A 15,160-nucleotide genomic window follows, 5' to 3' on the forward strand; every position below is an offset into this window, starting at 1 on the left:
GTGCACTTGTGCAGATTTAAATGAACTATGTGCCAAATCAGCAGTGACAATCAGGTATGCTACATAAAGATTCAGCTCACAGTGTTTTGACGTTGTACTAATGCGAGACTGTTAGAGCTGGAGTTATCACAGTGAGCCTTGGATTACTGTTGTTATTCTAGTGGATGGTGTTGATTTTGTCGTGATCGTCATGATGATTAATATCCAAAATATCCTAGAGTGAAAGCTTTGTGTTTCCATTGACATTACAAAAAATCTGAATGACACTTTATTACCTCCTGAAATATATTCTATCTCAGATTATTGTGCCAAGAAATTGCGGATGCCAAGGATACACCTTTTATATGATTATTTTTTGTCTTAAAGACAAAATGTTAAAGATAAAATTTTCTGTCAAATTAATTTTGACAGCAGGGGCTTCATTTATAACTCTGTGTAGATTCTATTCTGAAAGATTTTGTGCACCAAAAAGTCAGAATTTTCTCACGCAAAAACCTAATTCTGATTCATAACACCATGTGGCGCACACCTGTACGCACTCTTCATGTTATAAATACGGATGTGTGTTACCTTAAGCGGCCGTGCACGAGCCTCACGCTCCTCCCAAGGTTGTCCCACATTTGTCCTAATAAGGTCTGTGTTAATAAATCAGTGAATATTCCAGCCTTGTAAAGGAACCCTTGATGACCAATCATGAAATTTAAAAATGGAGAAAAAAAACATGATTCAGTGATTGTGATATCGAGGTGCTCCTAACAGAGGTAGAACATTGAAACAAAATCTTGTTTGGACGCCTCAAAGAAATAAAGTGGCAGCGTACAACCGATGCTGTCAATAAAGTTAGTTCAGCTCCAAGAACCATTGACCAAGTAAAAAAGAAATGGTATGACTTGAAGCTGGACGCAAAGAAGCGCATCTCGGCCTGCAAACTAAGGGCAGCCGCCACAGGAAGTGGTTTGGGTTTGTGGGCACCGTCAGCTTCAGACGAGAGAATCACTGGTATTGTTGGAGAGGTTGTATTGTCTGGGATTTTGCCTGAGGAGGAGGGTGACACCAATGCAGGTACATTTTGTGTTTTTGTTTGCTTGTTTGTTTTGTTTTTCTTACAAAGTTGATGCATTTAAGACTAAAATCAACACCACTAATCACAACTGTCTATCTTAATCATGTTCTTTCATTTGTATTATGAATTTGTGAAGATGATATGAATGAACTACCTGCTGGGTCAAGCACAAGGGGCTCCAACTTCCTTGTGCCAGGCTCCTCTAACAACCTCTCCACATCTGCGAGTAGCGGCTCCATTGCTCCAGGTCCCGCCAGCGACGACCTCTCCTTTCACACACAGCCCATCAGCACCGACCGCTGTGAGGCAGGCGGCCGTGTCCTCACTGATGCTGTGCTACAATCACAGAGAGAAATCATTTCATCAATTAATAATTTGACCACCAAAGTGCGTAATATCAGCAATGTATTAGCTGACATTTGTAATTCAATGAAATAATTGAAAAAATAATTATTCATAAACAATTCATAAATGTTGCATCACTAACCCTGGACACAGCGCATCAATGCTAACTTATTGAAGTCTGGGCTGTAGCCTTGGGCTACAGCCTTGACCTCTGTGTGTGTGTGTGTGTGTGTGTGTGTGTGTCTGTTTGTTTATGTATGTGGTTGTGTGTGTCTGTTTTTGCATGTGTTGTTTTGTCTCCCTCCCTCCCAGCTTTCATCAATAAAAAATTGTTTTTTCATCAATTGTTTGCGCAATATAACTGCTGAATGGCCTTCGTCAGGTTGAGGGACTTCATTACGTTGTGCCATGTTGTACAATCGCCTATAGCACAGGTCCTAATCATCCAACACACCTTTTCAGGCGCGTATAATAGGACTAGGAGCACGCCCGTGTAGAGCGTTGAAGCGGTTTTGGGCCGCGATTTGTGGGTTGGGGAAGGGATTGATCAGCCAGTTCCTTAGCGGATACCCAATATCTCGTGCGTGAAAATTGTGTTATAAATTATTGTTAGAAAGCCACCCTAGAAAAAGGTTAAGATAAAGAAAAACGCACATATATAGCCTTACCCAAAAGCCAACCGTCCTGCACTGGGCCAGCCTGCAGCCGTCTCCTTACACTGCTTTTTGTCAATATGAAAGAGTCATGTGTTGAGCCAGTTCAGCGAGCCACAACATTTAACAGTATTATGTTCGCATCACATATGATTTGCATGTTAATTTAATGACATTCATTTCGATTAACAAAAGCATACTCGTTCTCAGACTGCTTTTATCGCAACATCTGTTCAGTCAATTGCTCCAATTACATCTGGGAGACCGGACATTACTGCAAATTGTGTTTTAATCTGGGCCGGCTCAACAACAGCATAGGGAAATCCTATATAGTGAGGGGTTATTCGAATCAAACCTTCCAATGCAGCTGGCATAAACGCGCTGAATGATAGCTGTGATATGATGGATCGATCTGCCAGTTTGCAGTGGAACATCCCAGTAGCCAAAAAAACACCTGCAAATGTACAGGTATGGGTCTGTTCCAATGGGTGGGTCTTTCTAAAGCCGGTCCCAATTCACCACAGATTTTCAAGAGCATAGCTCTAGGTAACCGGAAACTTATTAAAAGCCATTCATCATCATGGGCCAGAAAATCGCAGTCGTCACAAAAAACGTGCTCACTATGCATACCTCTTGCTAAATCTTCGAGGAATGCCAAATTGTTCCTGCTGTTGATTGGTTGCAATACACAGGCCATCGGAACTGTAGGGCTATTTATTAAATGTCCCAATAGGTTAATTATTTCCAATAAACCAATAGTGGATTGGAATCATATTGCCTTCATCAGGGTAATTAAGTGGTGCAGGTGTTTTGGTTATGAATGGCACACTGACATTAAATAGATTTATTTGTTGGATAGAAATATCCATTTTTATAATTCATGGATAGAAGTAATTGATTGTTACAAAAACTAAATTAAAATTTAGAGTGTGCTCACATCTAGGTCACCATCGGAGGTCACTAAAATGCAATTCTTTATAACTCTTGACTTTTAGAAGAAATGTTGCGACCACAATTTTCACCCTGCTTCACGCAACTTTTTCTTGCGTAACAGGTTTTATAAATGAGGACCCTGGTCTTCTGTTAAATCGTTTGTCTTCTTTTCAATTTGACAACTAATGCTACACTTTTGTGAGGGACAGTTATACGGAGAGCGCTTCTAACATGGATAACATTGTGTCTACTAAATCTTGAGATTAAGACTGAGTACAAGGAAAAATAACACATTGTCATAAGATTATTATTTTTTTTTAAACTGAGAAAAAGTCTACTAAATACTAGTCTACATAAATATAATAACATCAGTCACGTAATCGGCTTGACAGAGATGGCGGCTTAAAATACAGCTCTTGGCCAAATTTAGCTAAATAATTGTGTTATATGGTTCTAACGCTGATATTCTATCGCTTTGTGCTTAATAGTCATTTAAAGCAGAATGGCAAATAAGAACAAAAAAACCAACGCAGCAATACTGATGCCCTTGCAGAAGCATTACTGGAGAAACAAAAAAGCTACCTCAAACCACGTTTTTCTCAGATTCAGTCTCAGATTCAACATGTGGATATCGACAAGAAGGTAACTGCTGTCCATGCTCAGCTAGCATCTCTGACTGCAAGCCTTGGCTCTATCAGATCTGATGTGGACAATCTAAAAACCACCCTGGAAAGCAACTCAAGTATTCTTGACAGCCATGGCCTCAAATTTCAAGAGCTGGAGGTGAAGCTAGCAGATATGGAGGACAGAAACAGAAGATGCATCATCTGGATCGTTGGGCTATAAGAGGGACTAGAAGGCTCCACTGTTATTCAGTATCTCTCGCGCTACCTAGTGTCTCCCGAAATTGGCAGATGTTCAGATCGAGATTATGAGAGCCCACCGTTGTTACAGTGATAGCCCAAAGAAGAACACCAATACAAATCACACGTTGATTTTTTAACATCCCACAACAGCTCCTCCATATACACAAACAGGTAGGCAATCCTACAGGCTGCGCAGAAAACTCCACCCATGGTCGGGGGCATACATATTTGCTTTTCCCCGAACTACAGCAACTTCACAGTCAAGCGGCGCCAAGCCATCTATCAAATCAAGGGTCTGGATTTTTTCCTGCGCTACCCAGCAACACTAAATATCAAGGAAGGTTCCCAGTACAGATCTTTCACCTCCGCTAAATATGCTGATCTGCGCCCCGTCTTCTTGTTGCCCCGGAGACAGCCGGCGCCTCGGATTCTATCGCAGAGAGCACTGTGGAAGAAGATCGAGATTAAAACAACTGCCTGGTGAACATGGACTCTTGGCTTGTCCTAATCTCTTATTGTGTCCTAGTTTTATTGCATTGTTATCTGATATGATTACAGAGACTGTGTTTTAGAATGAAATATCTTTCCTGTTTAATATAGCCTATGCTCCGTAGGTTAATAAGGTTAAAGTCTCCTTTCCAATGTGCTGGTGTGGCGGCACGAGAGTGGACAGAATGCAGACACCGACAAGGTCAACCTGGGAATTTTGTCCAAAGAATTAGATTTACTCACTACTTGTAATGCTATCAGTACACTTTAAGGACACAAAGGCCAGTTTGCAAAAAGGGCCAGAGATGAGGTTCAACTTCTTAAAAAAGAACAACAGTTTATGTTTTAACAAGAATCAGTTAACTTTAAAAACATTAAATTTACAGCAAACAGTCATACCAAAAGGAAAGGGGAAAATTATACTTGGGTTGAGGCTTACCAGTGGAGGGGGAGAAAGAAACGGGGAAGGCAAGGGATCCCAGGTAGAGTCACCCGTTAAAACTCACACACAAACAGTGAACACAGCAAATGAAAAACTGGGACACTGAGACACACAGCACACAGGAAGGGAATACAACCACCCGGTCATTAACACCACCACCTTTGGCGCTCAACTACTAAAAAAGGGGCCAGAAAATGGGGGAACACACAAACCATTAGAGATGTCAACTCAATCAATAGAAATCAATCTGGGAGGTAACCATAAAACAAAGAACCAACCCAAAAAACCTAAACACAATATATCAATTCAAAAGAAAGAAAGGAAACACTTAACGAATCTAAAACAGTACTAACTATACTTATACTTAGAAAAAAGAAACTCAAATCTTTCAATATAAAACTAGGCTTGATAACAGAGGAAAGGAAAACCAAGGAAATGTCATTGCAGGTGTTTCCAGAACTGACAACAAACCAAATGAAAAGAAACAACTAAGTTATAATGGAGGGGGGGGGGGGGGGGGGGGGGGAAGCTAACCTCCACTGCTAGATTCAGACATTTAAAACTCAAGCTCACACATTGATGGCCGGATTGCAATAGCCCCGTGGCCGTGCAGGCCGGACGGCTGTTCTCACAGCAGTGATGATCAACGTTCATGTCGTGCACTTTACTGTAGGCAAAACAGCAGCCTGGGCAAAAACAGTAGCTCTGTCAAAACAGCTGGTGGTTGTAATGCTAGGCAACTAACATGACTGCGGCGGCCTCAGCCCGGTTCCTAGTGTTTAAGAAAATTAGCCCCAAATAGCTAACAAGAAAACCCAACCCATTTAGATAGCAAGAGGCAGTGGGAGAGGTACTAGCCGTTTTTATGCAGGGTCCCGCTCTACTGATTGGCCAAAAGAGCTGGTAGTCATGAGCCAAACTCATACTGCTACACTTGCTATTTTGTGCTTTTTGTTTCCTATATTTGTGTACGGGAAATACATTGATTTTAAAGTCGATTTAGTTCCGAACCAGTTTCTGTTGCAACCAGGTAACTTAGGACTGCTGTTCCTTTTTGCTGCCCTGTGTCAAATCTTGATCACAGACCTATTTGCAGTGTTAGCCTTCTGGCTAGGTTTCACCCCTCCTCTCGCTTTCCCTTTTGTGTCCCTGTCTTGTCTGTTTTTGTTCTGAGTCTTACATGTTCTGTATGTTGAGGGACTTAACTTTGGAGGCACCATTGTTAGGATTTTAAAAAGTGAAAAGCAGTAGCATGTTGCTTTTCCAAATCTACTTTCATTTAGATTGCAGCTTTTTTGATAATGGGCAATCTTACATTTTTAGTTTGGAACTGTGGTGGTCTGAATGCACCTCACAAGCGAGCCAGCACCCTGGCCATACTTAAAAAAGAGAAATGTTGACATAGTATTATTACAGGAGACACATTTGCTACAGACTGATACTGGTCACTTAGCCAACAGATTCTATCATACAACTGCATCCTCCTCAGCAAGCTCAAAAACAAAAGGAGTGGCCATTATTAACAAACGGAATCTTCCGCTTAAAGTTTTGTCCTCTTGGCCAGACAATACAGGCAGAATTGTGTGTGTCAGCTTATGCGCCTAATATTTTTGATGACAGTTTCTATGGTACGCTCACCAATCAAATGCTGGATTGAACGGACTGTTCTTTTATTGTTGGTGCACACTTCAATGCTGTGTATTGATTGGTTGAACACAAAGGTCACTGGGGCTCAGGTGCAAGCCACAAATGCTTTGAAATCATGGACCAGAAGCTTGGGTCTTATAGATATTTAAGGTGCAGTTAATCCCCCCTGTAAGGATTATTCTTTTTTCTCAGGTAGACATAAATCTTTTTCCAGAACAGATTTTCTTTTTGCAACCCTTCAATTATTTCATTCAATTGATAAAGCGGTGTTACTCCCAATGGCATTGTTTGACCATAAAGGGGTTCTCTGTGTCTCCACCCTAGAGCCACTGTCTCAACGTGCTGCTAGATTGTGCTTTAATACTTCCTTACTGAAAAATGAATCCTACATCAATCAGTTTATAGCAGAATTCGAGATATTTGCAGACATTAATGTTGGCTCTGTAGAAGACCCTAGGATATTGTGGGACGCGATAAAACGTTTTATTAGGAGCAATAGGTGGAGCCCCGGGAGGACTTTGGACACTTGGTGTAGCATTGCTGAGTCCCTAAAGTTTATGCTGTCAATTTGTGCTGCAGCCTTTTCCTTTGTTTACTTATGTGACTGGTTGGTTGTCTTATATCTGTCTCTGTGTGTGTCTGTTTCTGCATGTGTTGTTTTGTCTCCCTCCCTCCAGTTTTTCCTCTCTGTGTTTTTGTGTCCCTGGGACGCGTTCCTATGTTGCAGTGTGTTGTTTGTAACTGTTTGTTACATTTACATTTGTGAACGTTAGGTTTTCTGAATACAAAAAAAAATGTAATTAAAAAATCAGAAATTTGATCACAAAAAAAGAGTAGAATTTCAGCAGATATGTTTATGATAACTATTCTGCCTAAGACACTGAAGAAAACAAATGGATAAAATAACTTGGGCAGAATGACATTTCCTCCAAGAGGTATTCGGCTTTAAGTGAAATTGCAGAAGGATGTTTGGCAAGAATAATTTGCTAATGGAAACGTAACAAGCTTGATTTTGTTATTACAAAATGTACATGAGGGCAATACAGTCAACAATAATTATGCTTTTGCTTGTACAGTACATCTGTTACTTAATTAGGGAAAATATACTCATAGTGATGAGTCTCACCAGTTTCGCGTTAGGAAGAGTTCAATATCTATGGGGAACAATTAAAAAAAAATTAACCTTGCATTCAATTTTATCTCTGAACTCAGCATTTCCGACATCTAATCAGAAAAAACAGCCTCATTAGCTGTTCCTATTTAGACGATAGGTATGTTTTCTCAAATCCCAACTCACAAACCGTCAAATGAACTGCTGATATTCACTGCAAATGACCAATGTCACCTGACTGATCCAGCATTAGTGCCAATAACTGCACACCAAATATCTTGTTAAGTAAAGGATGGCTTTTAAAAACAACACCTCTTCTCGGTATCAATTTTCTACAAAACTTTGCCATAATCCCTGAGTCATGCATTTGCTAATAAACTCAATACTGAATTGAAAGTAGGTAATATTCTTAATTCTAATCATAAAGGGACTTTGTTATCACAATTTTGAGGTGAATTTATGCATACGCCTAATACACTGTGTGTATTAAATGGCAAAAAGTCAAAGAGGATTATTGCAGTATTAATGTGTGCCTGTGAGCAGGCAGCAGGGAGTTGTGAAGGACAGGACAGTCTTCAGGGCTTACTTGTCCATTCACTTGTAATTTTAAATGTTTAATCCTTAATGACCACCACATTATATTCGTTTTATTATCTATGAAGCTATTATCTCCGTGGATAAGTCTTGATTAAAGAAATATACTTACGACATCAAAGTACCCAGAGCTCCAGCATACACTTATTCAATTGTTGACAGCGCTGCAGGCAGAATCTTTCACACGAGAGAGTAGGACAACCTCTTTCAAGGTTCGAGAGATAATTATAGATTATTATACAGTAAGATACGGAGTTGGGTGGGATCCAGCTAGTGCCAGGTGGTGACTGCTGGGGTCATAGTGGGGTCATGTTGACTGAGTGCCAAGGCAATACAAGCAGGATGACTTATAAATACTACACTCTTTAAATATTCGGTACAAAGTGTGACTGATGGCTAAGGGCTTTGAATGCATTTTTGCTATGGTGCATCACAATAACTGATTTCTTGTAACAGTTGGTCTGCAGCGTTTATTTATATCTACAGCAACAGTATCACGTAGGACCTGTATGGAGCTTAATTCAAAATCACATTAGTTGAAGTATTTAAGTTAAAAAGAAAAAGGAATTAGACACAGCATCTAGAATTACCCAGAAAGAAGGATAATGTACTATAGATCACCCTGTAGGTGCAGACTTCTATTCAGAAAATACTGGTTCTGCGTTAAATCTACACTGTGGGTATGTCATAGATGCACATAGATACAGACCCTATGCCATGACCTAAGCCTGACGTGCACCTCTCCAAAAATGTAACTTCACATCACGGCGACGCAGACTGCAACAACAGCGATTGGTCCACTTGACCGTGGCTTGACAGCGTTGCATTTCCTCGTACACAATTCCAGGTTCTCGTTCTCCATGAACATGAAATTGAGGAGAGGGTTAACTTTTCCTGCTTATCGCTTTTATAACTGTGATCAGCAAGCACAGAGGAGACACTTGTTTGTCCATTCCCTCCACTGAGTCATTAGTTGGGAGGTTTTATACTTGTGTGCAGGCATCTGTGTTGTTCTAGCATATCATATCTAGAGCGAGTGAGAGTGAAATAAGTGGGGGGCAATTTGGCCACGGCCAAATGGACCAATCACAGTTGTTGCAATCTGCATCGCCAAAATGTGTAGTTAAATTTGGTGCATGTCAGGCTACAGCATAAGGTATGGCGTAGGTTCCAAGACAACAAAATGTTGAAATTTGAAAGAATGTTAGAAAATATATATGGGTGCCTGGTTTGCTCACTTGGTAGAGCGGGCACCCATCTATAGAGGTTTACTCATTGACGCATCAGCCACGGGTTTGACTCTGAACTGCGGCCCTTTGCTGCATTTTGTTCCCCCTCTCTCTCCCCTTTCAAGACTAAGCTGTCCTATACAAATAACTGTCTAAAATGGCAACAAATTATCTTAATAAAAATTAAAAACATACAGATTATTGTCTATGTAAATCTTTAAATCCTAATCCCAAAATCAATTAATTTACACTTGTCTCAATCACTATGTGGACATGTTCATAGTCACTTCCCCACAGCTTATCACATTTATACTTTGTCTCAAAAAGTAATGCTTATCAACTTACCTGTCAGTAAAGCAAAGTTAAAAAAAAACATTGCTTGAAACAAGCATTAAAAAAGAAAATCAAGAAGAGGCTTGAGAGAGAGAGAGAGAGAAGCATCACTCCAAGTTCCCTCCACATCTATAGTCAACTGGTAGGAATCAGGTGTGCCAGTTCAAACACCTGCTATCTATTTTTGCATTAAAAAAACCTGCGCACCTGTTTTTACTTGATCACATTTTTGTATTCATCATACCTTTTGAAAGCACAACATCTGCAGTGTAATTGAATAGTTTTTACCATACAAATCAAAGTGCATTTATCTTTTTTCTCAATGCCAAGTCAACACAACAAAAAGAGGGAAGAAAATGGAGCATGCTGCAGAAACCCATCCATAAGAAGCAGGCATACAGTACAGTATTGTTGAACCTAAGTCATAAAACAAGTTAAAACCTTCTTCCGCATGATTAAAATGTATATCTGGTTTGAAATGTAACAGTGTGGAGTGATGTACAAGAGATTTTTAATTAGTTTAATTCTTAATGTGATGTATTAAGCAGATTACAAAATAGCATTTACTGGATTGTTAAAACATACTGGCATTGACAATATTAACAGAGCTACAGCTTATGAACAAATTGAGAAGCAGCTGTATTCAATTAGAAACACATTAGCTGATCAAAGTAATAAATTAGGATGTAAACACTCACGTGAACGGAGTCAAGCCCAACAATGGCATGGTGGTATTGAACTTTCTGGGCACAGTTGGAGTCTATAGCCAATGGTATAGCATATGCTCCCAAATGCAGTGGATAGAGCTATTAAGCTGATAGCAGAAACCATGAATCAAAGTGCTTTATTCTGCACAAGAACAGACTGAAACAAAAGAGATTTCAATACTGTTGCTGTCTGCCAAACATGATTGGCGCAGCAGGCTACATTTGCACCAAAGCACCATCCCTAAAAGCATTAGTAAACATACCAATCTGTAATGGCAAGCTAAATGAGCAGGATCTCATCTCATCTAATTCGTCTCTAGTTGATAAACGTTAAACCCGTGTGAACTTTCAGACCCCTTGGGAACAATCAAATGGTGTAATTATTATCCACATTCTCTCTGCCACCGAATGTACCACAGGTGTGCTGAAAGGCTGTTAGAAACACTTGAACACTGCGGGCAGAAAGCTCAACTCTAGAACTAAACTTAAAATAAACACAATTACATAACCTAAGGTCGGAGCTAAGGCCACTCTTATGGAGATGCTACTTGAATTACATCATTGTCCAAATCTGTGGAGGACTGGACAGCCCGTTCTCTTCTACTTAATCTCCCTTATTATTACAGATACAGAGGAGCTATATTCAGCTTCATTTACATGACAGTAACGTCTTTCTTTAAAGTGCTTGGAAATCACAGTGACATGCCTGAACCACTGACACACTTCAAATGAGCTGAACCAATTATATTTTATGACTTTAAAACTTTATTTCTGTTCTTTGTATCAAATTTATTATTTTGATCATATTTAATTCTTAATCATTTTCCTGCCAATACAAAAGACTTTACCTTTATAATGTTCAAACCAGTGCTGCAATTCAAGATCAACATTTTGTCAAATCAAATTCTTCATCAAGCATAATAGAGCTTACCATGTTTTCTCCCAAGTTTGGTCCTACCTGTTTATGTATCACTGGACCGTTACTATATTCACTTTCACACAGCCTATTCAATGCTGAAAAGTAGTATTCCGGCTTACAGTTCAGTTTAAGGACACTGAAAGTCGGTAGCTGGACACGCGTATACACGAGACGCCAACGCTACGTCACCCCTCTTTTGCTTCCAGAATGCTAGCATGCTATCTAAAATCAGACACTGGGGCGGCATAATGCTAGCATTGTTTGGTGTAAAAGGCAAAGTTAGGTCAATAAGGAAACATCTACCTTAGAATCACTTATACTGGACTTATTAATATATTAAAAGGGCGGCACATAAAACTTCTAGATTACAGGAAAATGCTGGGTGTCTTTCTGATCTTTATTTTAATAAGTCTTAATGAGTTATGCCCCCCCTCCCCCTAATTAGTTCTCCCTTAACATGTCCGAGTTTCAATTGCACTGTTGATCAATGGGGTGGAGACAAGCCATTTCATTTACCTCAAGGCTAAACATGTCTGACAACAGTTAGCGGGAATCCCAAGCTTTAATGATTCACAATGCTAGGGCTGACTAGGAAACCAGTGCCAACAAGATAAATGGTTAACAAATAGCTAGAAAGGCAAGAACAGACAAACCATACTGCCTACTGCCACTGATACATGAATTTGAGTAAACCCAAGTAGGTTCATGGGCAAGTTAAATCCAAACAAATGCCATTTTGCTCATACTATCCATGGAGACATAAGGTTGAGGGTGTGAGGAGGTAGAGATGAGAGGTAATGCCACCTACACCCAGATCACAAAGAGAACATGTTAGATGAAAAAGACTAGTAAACAGATGAAACATTCCCAGGGCACCATGGGTTGACACACTGAGATTGGAAAATCAGCTCTCAGGATCCGCACATAAGATGGGTGAGGCTGGATCATCCTTGGACTGCAAAAACGATGATAATGGCTGTATGTTGGCAGAACTCCACTTAAGGGAGGAGATCTGTGGGGAAAGGCACAAGGCACATTCAGTGGCACATTTACTCAAATGCAGCACTGACTTTAGCAACATTTTTAAATTGCCTGCAAGCTGAGCTGTTAGCAAAAGTAATGATAATACTTCCAAATAAAGGTGTTTAACAGACTGTGACAGAGTAGTCTAGAGTACACATTGCTTAGTTTACTTTTAATATGAGCAAATGTTCTCTTTGGTTATGAGGCTTCATAGCCAGAGTGATCCCAAAATTAGCTTCCAATTTTCTTTTAAGTGGGAAAGATTTTATTAAGTTAATGGGATGAATATGGAGATCATAAAAGTAAAATAATGATGTTAATAGTCAAAGTGAATGTCAATGTGCAGCAGCAACAGTTGCAAAAAGTTTTATTTAAGCTCACTAAAGCTAAAAGGGAGGTGTTCCAGGCACGTCCAGCCGGGAGGAGGCCTCGGGGACGACGCAGGACTAGGTGGAGGGATTATATCTCCAACCTGGCCTGGGAACACATCGGGATCCCCCAGTTGGAGCTGGTTAATGTGGATCAGGAAAGAGAAGTTTGGGGCCCCCTGCTGGAGCTGCTCCCCCCGCGACCCGATACCAGATAAGCGGATGAAGATGGATGGATGGATGGATGGATGGATAAAGCCAAAGCCAGATAAACTGAGATAACACATTCTGCCAAAACGTAGCCATAGTTACCACTGTGCTAATGCTGTGATGTAGGATTAAAAAAAACATTTTGGTTAAAATCCGAGGCAGCCTGGGTGGGGCTCAGGGGGGTGAATGTAGACAGTGCAGTGTGGTTGCACTGGGCCCGTAGAGAAAATGGGCCCTCCAACAATGTGTTTGGCTTTGTTGCCACTTGTTGCTTGGTGTGTCAGAACCTTAGGGTTAACTTAACGCTATGGTTAAGGGAAAGCAGAGAGGTCATGGAGAAAGCTACCAGAGCCATGGGTAGCCCTCTGACGGTCAGAGTGCTGAAACACTGTGAGCAGAGGAGCTGTCTATTTCACTGTGGTGCTGAAATGGTTGCTGGTAGGGCTGCAACCGCGACTAGACTTCCCTTAAATTGACCATCATACCGTTACACTGGAAAATATGTAGAATACAATTAAATATTGCTCAAATATATTAACTTTTAGATTAACCAACATTTTGTTATGTCTAACAAAAATCTTCTCAGATGGGGGATCTTTATATGCAAATTTCTAGATATGCATTTATACTTGACATGCATCAAATAAACCAATGTCACATTGTATGCGTGTATTATTAAGTCTAGTCTGCCTAATTTTCCAAGATTTAGAAATAAAACTAGCCCATACTTTGCCACTAAGTGCAACTTTTCATTTTCATCCTGCTAATATAATTCAGGATTTCTGTTCTTTTCATTCAAAGGTCTATGCAAGTCATGGGCTTAGGGTCAAAGAGCTTGACGTAGCGGAAATACAAGTTTTTAGGGAGTAATGGTGTGCATACTGCATATTCCAATCGGCTGGAGTAAGACATTCTCCATACTGCATTTGACTTAGGCCTACTATGTAATGTAACATACTAAGTCTCTTTGTAGCATACTATATAGTATGGGTATGGAACGCAGGCCGAGTGGAACTGTAGCCTACCTTTTATCTCGTTTGGTGTGTGTGTATGTGTGTGTGTGTGTGCGTGTGTTAGAGGTGCTACCCAATCAGCAGTAGCGTCTATGTAAACTTGTGGAAGGCAGTGCGCTTGCGCACTCACAAGTCGTTTAAAGCACCAGCGTTCAAGCTATCTGGGGTGAAAAAAATAGATAACGATTAATACCAGTAGGAGGCAGTAATCACACATGTGGGCTGCCAACTGCCGTAAAACCCTAAAGAAGAAGATGGTCTACTCGACATGTGATTCTTAACAGATGAGAAGAAGTTGAGGGCGGTGAACGGAAGTGAGTATTTCACATGACGTTACTGACCGTGTTAAAATCCAATTAAACGCACCTGCGCGTGTTGCTGTGAACGACAGAATTAACGTTTTTGACAGCAGTTAAAACTGACCTTAAATTAGCGGCAAGTTAAGCCAGGTAATTTACCTCAGAACACGGTAACGTCATTTATTGTGTTGGTTATGACTGAAAGGTGTAATAATTAATAATGTGTAATTAGGTTATGGTAACTAGCAATTGGTGTGGCTAAGTTACCTGAACTGTGACCAATGAAATACATGTCCATTGTGTGGAGAAGCAACTCTGCGTCATATCTGCTGTGGTTTAGAGAATGCAGTGCCATTTCAGAGATAAAACTGCTTTCAGGGGTTAAGTTAATACATGTAGTTAAGTTATACACATGTTTAATTAATATTATTGAGGGTAGGAGGCATTTTAACTTGGATAGGAAAAAAAGCACTCAAAATGTCAGTCAACACGTTTTCTGACAACCTTGCAGGCAGCTGCTTAGGAAGATAATTAACTCATGAGATGATGACAATGAGAATGAAACTGGTAGAAGTACATAAAGGCCAAAAACTGGAATATTATTGATAATAAAGAATCAAAATGTAGCCTACAAACTCTAAAATATTAAGTAGTCCACATGAGTACTGTTTTTCTTTTACATTCACATTCCCATATACCGTACGTGCAGTTTGGCAAGTACTAAAGATGATAAACGTTTATTTTGTTTTGTTCTTGGATAAAAGATGGAGAAAGAATGACCTTGAGACTCAGGAAACTTAGCACCTCCTCGCTGCCATCAGGAAGATCCAGACGTTTGTCTTCTGTAAGGTGGGTGATGGGTGTCATAAAACCATTGAACCTTTGTTCCTCAAAACATTTTTTAATGGGCATATAC

At 40.1% G+C, this 15,160-nt stretch overlaps 1 long non-coding RNA gene across 1 annotated transcript in view; it reads left to right on the plus strand.

Moving 5' to 3' along the window:
• The window catches only part of LOC116696531 (uncharacterized), an 18,278-nt gene that overhangs the window by 2,084 nt on the left and 1,034 nt on the right, over positions 1 to 15,160 (plus strand). Inside the window, exon 2 of the long non-coding RNA XR_004333759.1 lies at positions 1,374 to 1,379. This is a non-coding gene — a long non-coding RNA (uncharacterized LOC116696531). The remainder of the gene's footprint in view (positions 1 to 1,373; positions 1,380 to 15,160) is intronic.

The sequence above is a fragment of the Etheostoma spectabile genome, chromosome 10, assembly GCF_008692095.1.
Source record: "Etheostoma spectabile isolate EspeVRDwgs_2016 chromosome 10, UIUC_Espe_1.0, whole genome shotgun sequence".
NCBI classification, from domain to species: domain Eukaryota; kingdom Metazoa; phylum Chordata; class Actinopteri; order Perciformes; family Percidae; genus Etheostoma; species Etheostoma spectabile.